The sequence below is a fragment of the Macaca thibetana genome, chromosome 6 (genome assembly GCF_024542745.1).
Source record: "Macaca thibetana thibetana isolate TM-01 chromosome 6, ASM2454274v1, whole genome shotgun sequence".
Classification (NCBI taxonomy): Eukaryota; Metazoa; Chordata; class Mammalia; order Primates; family Cercopithecidae; genus Macaca; species Macaca thibetana.
The window spans coordinates 122,764,753-122,779,489 of record NC_065583.1 but is presented as its reverse complement, the minus strand read 5'-3'; the positions used below and the strand labels follow the sequence as shown (position 1 = coordinate 122,779,489).

General features: G+C 44.1%; 1 protein-coding gene across 4 annotated transcripts in view; it reads left to right on the top strand.

Annotated features, from left to right (window-relative positions):
• The first annotated feature begins 664 nt into the window (after positions 1–664).
• The window catches only part of GPBP1 (GC-rich promoter binding protein 1), an 84,848-nt gene continuing 70,775 nt past the window's right edge, over positions 665–14,737 (top strand). For 2 of the 4 annotated variants that reach the window (XM_050794664.1, XM_050794661.1), the window contains exons 1-2: positions 792–1,049; positions 2,289–3,242. The gene's annotated coding sequence lies outside the window, so the exon portion shown is untranslated. Of the gene's footprint in view, positions 766–791; positions 1,153–2,288; positions 3,243–14,737 lie in introns of those variants that run through there. The other 2 variants (XM_050794663.1, XM_050794662.1) reach the window with 2 other exon arrangements.

The window sequence follows — 14,737 nt, the reverse complement described above, 5'->3', positions numbered from 1 at the left end:
CCCTCCGAGAGTCTGGGCTTGGCTCCCAGCACGTCTGCTTTCCTCCGCCGTAGGGCTCCCGTGTGCTCCTCTCACGCCCGACACAGTCCGCGTTCGCACGCCACGGTGGAGCATCCCCTCAGTCCACCCTATCGCTCCGGCGCCGGCTCGGCAGACGTTCCGCCTGCGCAGGGCTGGGCATAGGCGCGGTGTGAGCGCCGCTTCACCCAGGCCCGAGCGCGAAGCCCGAGCGGGGTACCCGGCGAAAGGCGCGCGCCGCGGCGTCTTCCGCAGCTTGAAGCTCGGAGAAGCTGCGGCGCGGCTTCGGGAGCTTAGAACTGGAGAAGACGCCGCGCCGCGCGCCACTCGAGCCTGCGCGGCCGCCTCCGGGCGCAGCACTCCTCTCTCGCCCTCCCTGCGGCCCCAACAGCCCGGACTCCGAAGCAGCCCAGGGCGGGGGAGTGCGGGAGGAGGGGCGCCTCACAGAGCGGCGGGGAATTCCCCCTTCCACCGAACGTTCCCGATTGTTCACCGTCCTCACGTCAGCAGCAGGGGGTAATCCCCGACTCCAGCTGCTCCTGACGTCACCGCGTGGAGCCACCGCCCCCCGCGCGCCCCTGCTCCGGGGCCTCCTCAAAGCCCCGCCCCCAGGCTTAGCCACGCCTTCTTCCCCTCCCCCCAGGCGCCCGACGTAGAGGGCGGAGCTTTTTTGACCGCGGCGTGAGCGGTTGCTTGGGCCAGAAGGTTCTCTGGTGGAGGCGCTCTTCCTGGTGTCCCGCCCAGTAGGTTCGTTCGCACCGTTTCTTCCACACCCTTTCTCCCTCCTTCTCCTCGCCCCGCCTTCCCCTCTTCTCAACCCCTCTAGTTCCTTCCCCGCCTCGCCACTGTCCACGATCTCGCGAGACTTGGCCCAGAACATTGCGGATCGGGTCGGCGCCATTTTGGGACTGAGACTGGTTGTGGGGGAGGGAAAAGCGGCAAAAGGGGATTATTCAAAGTACCGAAAACCTTCTCCCGGGATCAGGCGCGTCGACACCCCCAGGCCAGGGGCACCTCTGGTGGGGCAGAAGGTAACACCGTCCTCTAGGCTCCACGCTCGAGTCCGGGGGAGAAGGGGAGTGCCCGTGTCCGTGTTGGGGTTTGAGGGGTCGGGAGCGGCGTTGGCGGCGCGAGGTGAGAGGCTGCCCGCGGACGGAGGGGCGGCGAGGGGCAAGGAGTGAGAGGGGAGGGAGGCGCGGATAGGCCCCTGTAGCTATTGACTCGGCCCGGGTGGAGCGGAGGTGGCGGTTGTGAGGAGGGGGTGGGTGGTTTAGCCCCGGCAGCTTGGTTGGGGGGTGTTTGCCGTTTGGCGGAGGCTGGGAGCGGGTCCGACGCCTTCCGTGCTCGGCCTTCCCCCGGCCTCTCGCACACGCCCGCCTGCTTTTGCACCACTACCCCTCTCAGGGCTGAGGGAGTCGAGGCCGATTTGTGGCCTTCGGCGGTTTCTTCAGCAGCGCCTCAGCTTTCCCCGCCTCTCCCAGGTCCGTGGCACTTGCCGTGGACTGGGGCGAAGGCTACTTTGTTCCTCCGAGTCTTGTGGGGTCTGAGGGGACGTGTGCTTTTTTGGGAGAGAACCATTCTCCCTGTGGTTTACGAAAAGGGCCCTGTACCTTCCACCCCCTCAGTTTTGGGAGAAAGCTGTTTTCTTAATTCGAGGAAGTGGAAACCTACACCTTCTAGCCCTCTGCTCCCTCAGAAGTGGGGAAGTCTCCTCGGGAGAATTTAAGGAGCGGGTTTGCCCTACTTCCAGTTCACCTTTCTGGCCTTACTGGGGGAATATGCCTCCTCTGGTAGACGTTCTAATTTGGAGGGAGCCTTCTTTTCTTTACATTTGTTATTCTCTGAGTTACATTTGCTAATGCTCCGTGGCAACACATCTGTCTTCGTTTTCCTTGGTACATCGAAGAGGGTTGGAGAAGATCTTTTGTAAGATTAAGTTACGGTTTCATAGTTTCAAATGTATTCAAGAAGTATAAGAGGGTTTGCTTATATAATTCCCCAATATTGGATCTGCACCCCTTCCCAGGTGAAATCTGCCCTTGCCCTCCATAATACCGTCACCTACCGTTTTTACCTCCCTCTACTCCGATGTCTTTTTCATTCAGTAGACTTTTATCGGGTGCTTGCTTGGGTAAAGCCGTTTTCCAGGCTCCTGTAAGGTTATACAGAAGTGATTTTCTCTCCAGAGGTTGACTTTTTAAGTTGGGGATTGATTTTTTTAGCTCAAAATCAAAACTCAGTATATAATTTTTTTTTTATAACTTTTACAGGTGAATGAATTACTCAGATATGAAGATCATCTTCTAGGTTTTGTGTAGAAGGCCCCGGATATTTTAAGTGGCCATTTTGGATTTACAATGTTTTTGGATAATTTTGCCCCAGAAGTTTATTAAAATTGGCAAGAATCGTCTATGAAGTGAATTGATAGTAGTGAACAATTCAGCAAGCTACTTAAAAAGAGACCCAGGCAGCATTTCTTCAGTATTTTGGTTCAAACGGATTATATAACTGGTTACAGTATTTCAGCTGGTGGTAATTTTTGCCTTCCCCCTCCCCCACCCCGTTGTTGGGGTTCTTCAGCCGAAACTGAGAGACGTTGATTTGTGTACTGAGTAGTTTCAGCAGTTTCAAATGACTGAGTATTGCTGAAGTTTCATGGCAGTTTATTTTTACCTTTATTGAAAGTTTTAGGAATTTTTGACTTCAGCTCTTTCGTGTTACAATGGGACACTTTTTCTAAATGAAGACATTGAAAGAATACCGAATTTTTTTCCTTTTATCTTTTATTTACGTAGAAATTTAAGATGTTGCAGTTTCCCGGCAGCATGGTAGTGTTGAGATAGCTATGTGTGTCTCTGTATATGCTGATATTTAGGAATGCTCTTCAGATGTGAAATTTTCTTTTTGTTTTTGCTTTTTGGCTCGTAAATTGGATATTTCATCTGGAGTGGACAAGTACAACAGTGGCAAGTACATGGAATAATAAAGAAGACTTTGATCTTAAATCTAAAGAACTTGGCTAATTCGGGAGATAGCCATATGAAAACTTTAAAACAGAAGTATGGGTAGCTGACTTGAAGTAACTCTATGTCAAATAGTCATAGGTTAAGTATCTTCAAAGAACTTCGATATTATTTCAGAGGATACAAAATAAAAATACAAACTGGAAAACAAAGATTACAAAGAAAAAACCAACACCTTCCTGTGCAGTCCTGTTGGAATTTGTAAGTACTTTTATGGTGAGCAAATCAAATGTTCGTTTGTAAACTGTAATGGGAGTCGAGTTAACTATGTTATTCTTGGAAGCCTTTCAGTTTCTTGCAGTAATAGTGCTTGGTTTCAGTTTCCTTGACAGTCTGAAAACAGCTATTAACCATTGTCTGAGTAAACTGACATTCAGAAAAAACCTTTAAAGCTTAGGAATTTTTCAGATTCAAACAGTCCTGAGCTACAGGTTTTTGTGCTTTTTAAGTAAAAAGCTAAATTCGTCTGGCCAGTATGTATTGCTTTAGGCTTTGAGGATTCATTCATAGTGGTAGAAAGGTAGGAAAAAATGCAACAAATAATTCACCACGTGCCTTTTTAGCCAGTTTGCATTCTAAATGCATGTGCCTTGATAGCCAGTTTACTTTTCAAATGTGAGTTTAGACTGCATTCGAACTTGCAGTTTAGTGTTGCATTTGGGGTTACATAGTTTGCTTATATTACAGGTAGTAGTTTTTAATGTATTTCATGAACTAGCTTGTTTTAAGGCATAACTGTTCCTAACATATTAATTCGTTATAGAAATTAAGTTTTTGAAATAGTTTTGTTGAAATGGTTTTGTATTTCAGATTATTTCTTAATTAAGACTTTACTTTCAAAAAAGGAGGGTATTACCAGGACCAGCAGTTCAGAGGAACTGAGCAAGCTGAATTAAGAACCTTTATGTAACTTAAGAAAATATGAGTATACTTTTTTTTTCACTCGATGTTATGCTGGCCTAAGTTTATAAATAAAGCTTTTTTTAAAAAAAATGTTGTGAATATTAATTGCTATAATAGAAATTGTTTTGACAGGTGGGAGAGTTATCTTTTAATGTTTGTATTTTTCAGGATTAAATGGTGTTTTTAGTTACCATTAGTTACTACGTTTAATTTTTCAGTGAATCACAGGCATTTAGTGTTTTTTAAAGAGCTACACTAAAATTTAATTTTTTTCCTCTTTGACTACTGACAAAATTTAATTTTTAGGCAATTAATATTAGTGAACACATGAGTATAACTCAAATTAGAGGGTTATTTCAATTGTCTTTCTGAGACGAAAGACTAATTTTTTTTTTTTTTGAGACTGAGTTTTGCTCTTGTTGCCAAGGATGGAGTGCAATGGCATGGTCTTGGCTCACTGCAGCCTCCGCCTCCCGGGTTCAAGCGATTCTCCTGCCTCAGCCTCCCAAGTAGCTGGGATTATTCTGACACTACTGCTTAGGAATAACAATATCAGTAACGGCAATTTAGAAGCCCGCCACCAGGCTCGACTAATTTTTTGTTTTTGTTTTTATAGAGACGGGTTTTCACCATGTTGGTCAGGCTGGCCTCGAACCCCTGACCTCAGGTGATCCTTGTGCCTTGGCCTCCCAAAGTGCTGGGATTACAGGCCTGAGCCCATGTGCCAGGCCGAAATTGTAATTTTTGAACCCTTTACCAGAATGGCCTAACCTAATAACTTGTCAGTTGCTTATTTTGAACGAATTTTTTTTTTTTTTTTTTTTTGCTTAAACTGTTGAATCCTGCTAGTCCCCATGGAGCAAAAGTGGTAGTAAAAAATACACAGTTTTTTTTTTTCCCTGAAATTGATGTTAGAGAGTTCAGTAATTCCCTTTGTCATAGTAGATTAGGTTATATGTGTTTTCGGTCAGACCTGTGTGTAGTAGTTCTAATTGTCTACCTTGATTTATAAAATTGGTGAGAACATTCCACACCTTTTCACTTGGGAGAGCCTGTATTTTGTTCATTCCTCAATTCAGTGACTTCTCAAGTTACTTAAGAATATACATCTTAAATATGATTAAGAAGTTGAGCTGGAGTCAGACGATCATTATTCCTAGAAAACTGTATAATATTTATTCGTGATTATTTTTTTTTTTTTTTTTTTTTTTTTTTTTTTTGAGACAGTCTTGCTCTGTCGTGTGCCCAGGCTGGAGTGCAGTGGCACAATCTCAGCTCACTGCAACCTCCGCTCCTGGGTTCAAGCGATTCTGCCTCAGCCTCCCAAGTAGCTTGGATTACAGGCGCCCACCACCACGCCCGGCTAATTTTTTGTATTTTTAGTAGGGACAGGGTTTCACCATGTTGGTCAGGCTGGCCTTGAACTCCTGCTGGAATTACAGGCATGAACCACTGCGTCCAGCCTTGTTTTCTTCTAAATTGCCGTTATTGGTATTGTTACCCCTAAGCAGTAGTGTCAGAATAAAGATTACTCCAGAGATCAGAGTTTTTAACAATTAACTTTAATCTGTGAATAGTCTTAACATTTGTGAACTTAGCCTACAGCAGTTCTTCAAGGATAGATTTACTTGAACATTTTGACAGATATTTTCAGTATTTTATTTTCTGGAGATTGAAATAAGTAATTCCACCCGTTGGTAATTGGAACTATTGCTGGACTGCTGATTTTCCCCAGAAGTTACACCACTTTTCCTTTTCTTTCCTACTCTTTATATTTTCCTTTTTTCTCCCTTTGTAAACTGTAGTTCTAAAAATAATAATCATAGTGGCTAACATTTATAGATGATGATGGTGTCATATGTTTTGCTGTGTAATTTATGTGGCATATTTTAGTTAATTCTTAATCCCGTAAGGAAAGTACTATTATAGTCACTGTGGTACTGATGAGAAAATTAGGATTTAGGGAGGCTGAGACTGGGAGAAAGTTACTTTGTTAGAATTGTAATCTTGACCAAATAAATGTTCAAGCAGTCTGACTCCAGAGCACATACTCAGCACTATGCCATACTTACACTGCTTTCTTGGGGATTTTACTTTGCTAATTCATTTATTTGAACATTATCTTTGATATTTTTGTTTTTCTTTTCATGTACTGCTTCTCTCTGGTTGATGTCGATTACAGACTACTGATGGAGTTTGGTAATAAACTAAGAGATACTACTGTTTAGCTATTTGCTAGTAACTATTTGAGTGATATCTTTGGTTAGCTAAAATTAAATTGTGTGTGTGTGTTTGAGACAGGGTCTTGCTCTCTCACCCAGATTGGAGTGTAATGGCGGGATTGTAGCTCAGGCAACCTCGAACTCCTGGGGTCAAGGGTTCCTCCTGTCTTGGCCTCCCAAAGTGCTGGGATTATAGGCGTGAGCCACAAGTGCCTGGCCTTGTATTTTTCTTTCACCCGTAACCTCTTTCCACAGGCATGGAGCTAAATGCATAGCTTTGTTTTACCTAGTCTTTTGTTTTTGTTTTTTGGGTATTTTTGAGACAGAGTTTTGTACTTGTTGCCCAGGCTGGAGTGCAATGGCATGAACTCGGCTCACTGCAACCTCTGCCTCCCCAGTTCAAGCGATTCTCCTGCCTCAGCCTCCTGAGTAGCTGGGATAACAGGCATGTGCCACCAGGCCTGGCTGATATTGTATTTTTAGAAGACAGGATTTCACCATGTTGGTCAGACTGTTCTCGAACTCCTGACTTCAGATGTCTGCTCGCCTCCCCCTCCCAAAGTGCTAGGATTATGGGAGTGAGCCACTGGGCCCAGCCCCTTGTCTTTGTTTCTGAATTAAAATAGTTACATGAATTTTTATGGTAGAAGCTGCTGATACATTAAAATTGAGGAAGGGAGAAGAGTAATGGAGAAAGAACAGGAAGAGTGAACAGAAAAAAAAATGGGGAGAGTTTCAAGAAAGGGATAATTGAGGAGGACTTCTAATCTGAAAGTAAAATAAGCAAGTGAGGATAGATCTTAAAACCAGACCAGATTATTTAACTTCTTTTATTTTGAGAGAGAGTCTTGCTGTCACCCAGGCTGGAATGCAGTGGCACAATCTCCGCTCACTGTGACATCCACATCCCGGGTTCAAGTGATTCTTATGCCTCAGCCTCCCGAGTAACTGGGATTACAGGTCCCCACCGCAACGTCCAGCTAATTTTTTGTATTTTTAGTAGAGATGGGGTTTCGTCATGTTGGCCAGTCTGGTCTCGAACTCCTGACCTCAGGTGATCACCTGCCTCAGCCTTGGGAAGTGCTGGGATTATAGGCGTGAGCCACTGCACCTGGTCAGATTATTTAACTTTGTTTAACCAAACCATCTTTTTTGTTTCTTTTTTGATAAAAATGTTTAGATAACAGTATTTAGATCTATCAATGTTTAGGTAACAGTTTAGATCCAGGTAAGGTGGTGATGTAGAAAAAGGGTCATGGCTGAGACTTTGGAAGGGAACTTGGTTTAGGTTATGGAATATCTAGAAAAATGCCTGTGTGACTGTATGTTCACCTAACTTTTTTTGGCCATAGTTTCTTCATTAAACTGATGGAAATGTGTACGGAGGGTTTTTGTAAATTGTGAAGTGTAATACAGATGTAAAGATTTTTTTTTTTTTTTTTTTTTTGAGACAGTCTCGCTCTGTCGCTCATGCTGGAATGCAATGGCGCAGTCTTAGCTCACTGCAATCTCCGCTTCCTGGGTCCAAGCGATTCTCCTGCCTCCGCCTCTCAAGTAGCTGGGATTACAGGTGCCCACCACCATGCCCAGCTAATTTTTGTGTTTTTATTGGAGATGGGGTTTCCCCATGTTGGTTAGTGTGGTCTGCAAGGCTCCTGACCTCAGGTGATCCACCTACCTCGACAGAAATTTAAATATGGCTTTAAAGTATAATTTGAAAACTGAATTAAGAATTAAAGGGGGCAGGCCGCAGTGTCTCATGCCTGTAATCCCAACAGTTTGGGAGGCCAAGGCAGGAGGAACATTTGAGACTAGGAGTTCGAGACTAGCCTGGGAAACGTAACAAGACTCTCTCTACAAAACATAAAAAAAATTAGCCAAGCATGGTGACATGTGCCTGTAGTCTCAGCTACTTGGGAGGCTGAGGCGGGAGGACCGCTTGAGCCCAGGAGGTCGAGACGCCAGAGAGCCGTGATTATACCACTGCACTCCAGCCTGGGTGGCAGAGTGACACCCTGTCTCTTAAATGAATAAGAATTAAAGAGAAGAGGCCAGGCGCCTCGGTGTTTTTCCTCGCCACTGCACTCCAGCCCGGGGCGACAGAACAAGACTATCTCAAAAAAACAAAAACAAAAACAAAACCTCTGACATATAAAATACTGTTTAAAAAAGGGGTGAGGGGGCAGGGCATGGTAGCTCATGCCTGTTATCCTAACACTTTGGGAGCCTGAGGCACAAGGCTCGCTGGAGCCCAGGAGTTTGAAACCAGCCTAGGGAACATAAAGAAAAAAAAAAAAAATAAAAAGTTGGGGGTTGGGGGGGCCAGGGAATACATCTCTTTTCAAAATCCTGACCTCAGGTGATCCACCCACCTTGGCCTCCCAAAGTGCTGGAATTACAGATGTGAGCCACCATGCCAGGCCGAGACGGTGGTTTCTGAGAATTCTCTGAAATTGATACTTTTGTGGGCATTTCAGTGCATTTTTCTGGAAAGTAGGTCCATTACCTTCAACAGAAATGTTGAAAAACAAGATGTTCATAGTTACTGGTAAACTGTTTTGTAGTTGTGACTCTGTATTTCAGTTTTACCTGCTTGCTTTTCCCATTTTGTCAGCTGTCCCACCCATCAGAATAGTTAACAGATTTGCCGTATAACCCTGCAAATAATTGCTAGTTTCTGCATCTTTCTATGTACAAGATATGTCATTTAGTTTCTTGTTCTTTAGTTATTCTTTTGTTCACAGCTTGGTGGGTGCAGTGTTTTTGGTCTTTCCATTTTCTTCCCTTTAATTATTTTATTTTTTGAAATGGAGTCTCCCTCTTGCCCAGGCTGGAGTGCAGTGGCATGATATCAGCTCACTGCAACCTCTGCCTCCCAAGTTCAAGCGCTTCTTCTGCCTCAGCCTCCCTAGTAGCTGAGATTAGAGGCAACTGCCATCAGGCCTGGCCAAGTTTTGTATTTTTGTAGAGATGGGGTTTTGCGGCCGGGCGCGGTGGCTCAAGCCTGTAATCCCAGCACTTTGGGAGGCCGAGACGGGCGGATCACGAGGTCAGGAGATCAAGACCATCCTGGTTAACATGGTGAAACCCCGTCTCTACTAAAAAAAAAAAAAATACAAAAAACTAGCCGGGCGAGGTGGCGGACGCCTGTAGTCCCAGCTACTCGGGAGGCTGAGGCAGGAGAATGGCGTGAACCCGGGAGGCGGAGCTTGCAGTGAGCTGAGATCCGGCCACTGCACTCCAGCCTGGGTGACAGTGTGAGACTCCGTCTCAAAAAAAAAAAAAAAAAAAAAAAAAGAGATGGGGTTTTGCCATGTTGGCCAGGCTGGTCTCGAACTCCTGACCTGAAGCTGTCTGCCTGCCTCAGCCTCCCAAAGTGCTGGGATAACAGCCATGAGCCTCTGTGCCTGGCCTTTTTTTTTTTTTTTTTTTTTGGTGAGATGGAGTCTCACACTGTTGCCCAGGCTGGGGTGCAGTGACTCGATCTCGGCTCACTGCAACCTCCAACTCCCAGGTTCGAGTGATTCTTCTGCCTCAGCCTCCCGAGTAGGTGGGATTACAGGTGCCCGGCACCATACCCAGCTGATTTTTGTATTTTTAGTAGAGATGAGGTTTTACCATGTTGGCCAGGCTGGTCTGAAACCCCTGACCTTGTGATCCACCCTCCTTGGCCTCCCAAAGTGCTGGGATTACAGGCATGAGCCACCGCATCCGGCTTCATCTTTTTAATTCTTATTTTTGATACGGGGTGTGTGGACTTAAGTTTTAATTTCTCATATGAAAATCTCTAGCAGAACTGCCCGGGTCATGTGAATTGTGTGCCTTCCCACTAGCAATGGATGTTGTTATCACCAGCACTCTTTAAAATTTGTTTTGGCAACCATCTTTGGTCTTTTTTTTTTTTTTTTTTTTTATGACAAGAGTTTTGCTCTTGTTACGCAGGCTGGAATGCAATGGCACGATCTCGGCTCACCGCAGCCTCCACCTACCGGGTTCAAGTGATTCTTCTGTCTCAGCGTCTGAGTAGCTCAGATTACAGGCGCATGCCACCATGCCTGGCTAATTTTTGTATTTTTAGTAGAAACGGAGTTTCATCATATTGGTCAGGCTGGTCTGGGACTCCTGACCTCAGGTGATCCGCCCACCTCAGCCTCCCAAAGTGTTTAAATTACAGGCATGAGCCACTACGCCCGGCTGGTTATGTCTTTTAAATTTTAACCATTGTGTATAGTTGGAATTAGTATTGTGTCTTTAATTTGCATTTCCCTAATAATGATAGCATCTTTTCGTGTGTTTTGGTGAAGTGTCTGTTCAAATATTTTGCCTGTTTAAACAAAAACGGGGGCCCAAGCACGGTCCTCATGCCTGTAATGCCAGCACTTTGGGAGGCCAAGGTGGGTGAATCGCTTGAGCCCAGGGATTTGAGACCAGCTTGGGCAACATGGTGGCACTACAAAAAGTGTTTCCAAAATCATAGAAGTAATATACTATAAAAAGTATAAAAGTAAGCCTGGCACAGTGGCATGCCCCCTGCAGTCCCAGCTACTCTGGAGGCTTGAGCCCAGGAGGTAGAGGTTGCAGTGAGTGGAGATGAAGCCATTACACTCCAGCCTGGGCAATGAGAGTGAACCTTGTCTTAAAAAAAAAAAAAAAAAAAAATTGGGTTGTTTTAATGAATTGTAAGAATTCTTTATGTATTTTGGATCCATGTTTTGCAAATAATTTCTCTCAGACTGTGGTTTGTTTTCATTTTCTTAATACAGTGTCTTCTGAAGAGCAAAAATTTTAAATACTGAAATAAAATGCCTGGTAGCTCATGCCTTTAGTCTCAGTACTTCAGGAGGCTGAGACTGGAGAATCCTTTTATGCTGGAAGTTCAAGACCAGCCTGGGCAACATACTAAGATGCTTATTCTCCAAACAATTTAAATCAAGTGGGCATGGTGGCATACCTCAGCTACTTGAGAGACCGAGGTGGCAGGTTTGCTTGAGCCCAGGAGTTCAAGGCTGTAGTGAGCTATGATTGCGGCATTGTACCCTGGTCTGGGTGACAGAGCGGGACCTTGCCTCTTAAAAAAAAAAAAAAATTTTTTTTTTTCTTTCATGGTTTGTGCTTTTGTGTCCTAAGAAATCATTGCCTAACCCAAGGTCATAGGGTTTTCTCCTATCTTGTAGAAGTTTTGTAATTTCATTCTTAACGTTTTAGGTCTTTGATTCATTTTGAATTTTTTGCATGTGGTGTGATAAAAAAAATGTCCAATTTTTGGGGGGTGGGGTACACAGGATCTTGCTCTGTCGCCCAGACTGGAGTGCAGTGGCGTAATTACAGCTCCCTGCAACCTTGACTTCCTGGACTGGAACAATCCTCCTGCCTCAACCTCCTGAGTAGTTGAGACTACAGGTGTGTGCCACCACACCTGGCTAATTTTTAAATTTTTTTGTGGAAACGGAGTCGCACTGTGTTGCCCAGACTGGTCTCAAATTCCTGGACTCATGGGATCCTCCTGCATTGGCCTCCCGAAGTATTGGGATTACAGGCGAGAGCTACGGTGACCACCCCCCATTTTTTTTCCATATAAATGTCCAGTTGTGCAAGTTTCATTTGTTGAAAAGATTTTGTTTCCCATTGAATCACCTTGAAATTTCTATGATGAAAATCAAATTATGTGTGTCTATTTCTGGACTCATTGAGAGGGAGATGTGTGCGTGTGTGTGTGTGTGTGTATGTGTGTGTGTATGTATTATGCTAATTCCATGGAATACTAGTCCATAAATAAAATAGTATTTGATTTTTCTTTCTGCTTTAACATTGGATGTCTTACATTTTTAAAAATCTTTTATAGGAAATTTAGAGTAATAAGGAAATTGTTTTTGTGGGTGTGTGAAGTAAAACCTGTTGCAAAATAATGACATCTTGAATTCGTGTATCAATCTTTTAAGTGGCTTGAAATGTTAGGTATCTAATTCATACTTGAGCATACTTAGAAAATGACAACATTTCTATACTGGAAATAAGAAAGTAGGATGTAAAAGTATCAACTTATTTACTATAATATATTATCTCAACAGTGGATTTGGGACTCTTCTCTCTTGAGTGCTAATTATGTGCTGGAGATTTCCTTTGCCTCAGGAAATGTTTGAATGCCTATGGTATCATTGGTGCTGGGATTTTCTAGTGAACAAGGCAAAAATGTAAGATTCCTCTGTCCATGTAGTTTGCTGTGAAGTTCTGTGAATACAGGATAAAAAGAGTCCTTGAATTTGAATTATGGTTTCATGCCATCTGTTACATTATATAATAGCTATGTGATATTGACCAACATAGTCTTTATGACTTAATTCTTGCTGTATAAAATAGTGCCTCACAGAGTTGTTGCTATTAAAGTCAAGTGAAAAAATGAATGCTAAATGCTTTGAAATTGTAAAATATAGACAATGGTGGTGTGGCTGGTCACAGGTGGTAGTGGTTGAAGACCGTATGATCAACCAGGAGGGAGAGATTGTGAATTGGAGGACATAGGTAAGTATACATTGAAGGGACAGAAGAAGCAGAAATGAGATACACATATATATATACACACAACAAAGATATATATGTATCTATGTACATATAATGTATTTGTGTGTATGTAATACATATGTGTATATATGACATTTAAAATTATTGAGGCTGGGCTCGGTGGCTCACGCCTATAATCTCAGCACTTTGGGAGGCTGAGGCGGCTGGATCACTTGAGGTCAGGAGTTTGAAACCAGCCTGGTCAACATAGTGAAACCCCGTCTCTACCAAAAAGTACAAAAATTAGCCGGGCATGATTGTGCATGCCTGTAGTCCCAGCTACTCAGGAGGCTAAGGTGTGAGAGTCGCATGAACTCAGGAAGTGGACGTTGCAGTGAGCTGAGATTGCACCACTGCTCCAGCCTGGGCCACAGAGCGAGACTGTGTCTCAAAAAAAAAAAAAAAAAAAAAATTGTTGAAGCACATGCATTCCACTCTCGGGATAATATTTGTGTAATTTGTGATACGATATCATAGCTTTAAAAGGTATATTTATGCAAATGATCCCAAGTTTAAATTTCCAGTTCAGATCTTCTCCCCGTATTCTAGGCTTATAACTTAACTGCCACCTTGACTTCTCTACATGTCAAGTTTAACGTTCAAAGCTACACTCAGGCTGGACATGGAGGCACATGCCAGTAATCCAAGCACTTTGGAAAGCTGAGGCAGGTGGATGGCTTGGGAGTTTGAGACCAGCCTGGGCAGCATGGCAAAATTCTGTCTCTACTAAAAGAAATACAGAAATTAGCCGGGCATGGTGGTAGGTGCTTGTAATCCCCAGCTACTCAGGAGGCTGAGGCATGAGAATCGCTTAAACACGGCAGGCGGAGGTTGTAGTGAGCCAAGATTGTGGCACTGTACTCCAACCTGGGCAACTGAGCGAGACTCCGTCTCAAAAAATAAAAGGCAAACTGCAGTCTTATTTCCTAGCCTCATACTCTCTCTATTTCTCATTTCAGTATGGCTCCACCAGCTACCTATTTATTCAAGCTAAAATAATTTGTTATATGAGATTTTTGTCCACTAGATTCAAGACTGGCTTTGGATTTGCTATTAGCCTTTTTTTTCCCCTGAGACAAGGTCTTGCTCTGTCACCCAGGCTAGAGTGTGGTCCGTGATTACAGCTCACTGCAGCCTTGACCTCCTGGGCTCAAGCAGTCTTCCCGCTTCAGCCTTCCGAGTAGCTGGGACTACAGGTGCGTACCCCATCTCTGGCTAATTTTTGTATTTTTTTGGTAGAGACAGGGTTTTGCCATGTTGCCTAGACTGGTCTCGAACTCTGGGGTTCAAGTGATCTGCCCGCCTTGGCCTCCCCAAGTGCTGGGGTTACAGGTGTGAGCCATTGTGCCTGGCTGGTCTTAGCTGTTTTTTCTTTTTTTCTTTTCTTTTCTTTTTTTTTTTTTTTTTGTGGCATTCTCACTTCGTCACCCAGGCTGGAGTGCAATGGCACGACCTTGGCTTACTGCAATCTCTGCCTTCTTGGTTCAAGTGATTCTTGTACCTCAACCTCCCAAGTAGCTGGAATTACAGGCACTTGCTGTCGTGACCAGCTAATTGAGCTAATTTTTGTATTTTTAGTAGAGGTGGGTTTCGCCATGTTGGCCAGGCTGGTCTCGAACTCTAGACCTCAAGTGGTCCGCCTGCTTCTGCTGTCCAAAGTGCTTAAATTACACGTGTGAGCCGCCGCGCCCAGCCTTGCTCTTAGCTTTTTGAAGGGACTGCCTCATCTCATCAAGATTTGTTTACTATGACCCTTGCCTTTAAAAATTTCCCCAATTTTGAACTGTTGAGTCAGAAGGCTTGAAACCTAGGTTATTTTTGCTCTCAGGTTCAAAGAAACAAAATACATTTATCTTTAGGGGTTTATTTGTTTGAGACCGAGTGTCTCTCTGTCACCAGCCTGGAGTGCAGTAGTGTGATCTCGGCTCACTGCATCCTCCGGCTCCTGGGTTCAAGCGATTGAGCAGGCGCACACCACCACACCCAGCTAATTTTTGTATTTTTAGTAGAGAT